The following is a 1,815-nucleotide window of genomic DNA, read 5'->3' as shown; positions in this document are numbered from 1 at the left end:
TATATATTTTTGTGTGGTTATGTGTCAGAAGAGGCGAGAGTGTAGTTTGTGTGAAATTGAGTTTAATAAAGCAAACCCACAAACAGTGAAAATGTTTTTCACATCCCAAAATAAAAGCTAAGCGATGCCCCTCCTCCCTGGGTCGTAGTAGTCATCACACACAGCACAGTCTTTATAAATCCAGCCTCCTCCACTCTGTGCTCATTTAGACTGACCCACGTTTAAGACATTCAAATTAGGTCGACGTTCCATTACACGTTTCTGTCAAGTGCAAAAATAGCTTTAGCCAAATGTACAGATGACACATTGTTTCAGTCGTCATAGAAACTCCCATGTGAGAATATTTGTGAAAGACGTGCTTGTTCTTGTAGCCTTGTTAAAACAAATAAATGAAAGAATTCATTTTAAATGCACATCTTTGATCTTGATCTGCAGTTATTTCAATTATTGGTGTGCTGTGAGCTTTTATCCTTCTCACTTTTAGCCCTTTGTAGTAATTTCTTAACTAGTACTATAGATGGATCGATTTGCATATAATTATGTTGCAAACTCAACATTGGCATCACATTTATGGATTAAAAGCCCATAATTCACTAACATTAGACATGAGGAAGGAGGGCCTAAGTGTATTTACCACGCATAAGCCCAAAGGCAGTGACAAATTATTTTAACAAAAATTCCTGGGGGTTTATCTCCCTCCAGCAGAACAGTATTTATGACACCAAATATGTGGGACTCGTATTAGGGGGCTGTAGTGTTGGAGGAAGATGAAATGCTGACTTCGGTGAAAACTTATCCAGATCAGACGATGCTGTAGGAGAACCCTGAGGAAGCCATGAGTTCAGTCAGACATTCCTCTTGTTTCTCTCTTTCATTGACATGGTAGATCTCGGAGTTCAGAACTGTTAAGTTTGAAGAGCTAAAATGGCTCTATTGAAAATCCAAGACAGGCAGGTGTTTAGCTCAGAACCAAGCCAATGTGTGCATACTTCTCCCTGGACCATGTTTCAGTTACACTACCATGGAGATGACACACATCAGGCTCACAACAGCCTCTAACATAACCGCCCATTGCAGCACAATGTTAACACAAACCAAGACAATTCACTTCCTCAAAATGAATTTCAATGTCAGTGTTTAGAATGTTTCAGGAACAGAACTGTCCAGCCACGTGAATTGGTGTAACACCGGCGTGATGAGTTGTGGAGGGTGACCTTCATGTCTTCACCACTGTATTGTCACTGAATTTGGTTCCTGAGCCAGCACCTTTCCACCTTCATCTTAAATACTCTAGATTTTTCTCACCAGATTCCATGGAATTTATTCCGAACATTGGCATTCCAATTTATCTAGACTTCTATAACCCTAGCAGAGTGAAGTCACAATTACTGCCTTCTGGAAACCTTGTCAAATGGTTTAGCAGCACTGCTTGTTTGTTAACGTTTTGTATGTTAATGGAGAAGATGCTAAAGAAACAGGCATTAAATCTCTGGCGTGGGGGATGTCATGTTCACTGTAATGCGAAGGCTGTTCAGAAGGATGTCCGCATTAGTCGTGCTGAGTTCAGGTAATCACAACCTGTGTGGACAATGTGAAAGTGGTTGGTCCCTAATTATCTTCATGATGATTTCATGGGGGTCCCATCTGCACTTGACTGCTTGTAGAGTTTACAGTCTTCTGTAGCTGCTGGGATTATTGTAAACATGCAGAACAGAATTTCTAGCACTTCAGTGTTTCTGCAATGAGTGTGTGTGTGTGTGTGTGTGGTTTTATCTGGAAAGGAGAGAGCTTCTTTGTGATTGGCTGGATGAGGTC

Source organism: Electrophorus electricus, chromosome 18 (genome assembly GCF_041902795.1).
Source record: "Electrophorus electricus isolate QZ-2024a chromosome 18, ASM4190279v1, whole genome shotgun sequence".
In the NCBI taxonomy this organism is placed as follows: domain Eukaryota; kingdom Metazoa; phylum Chordata; class Actinopteri; order Gymnotiformes; family Gymnotidae; genus Electrophorus; species Electrophorus electricus.
The sequence above is the reverse complement of the archived record's forward strand: the minus strand, read 5'-3'. Positions refer to the sequence as shown.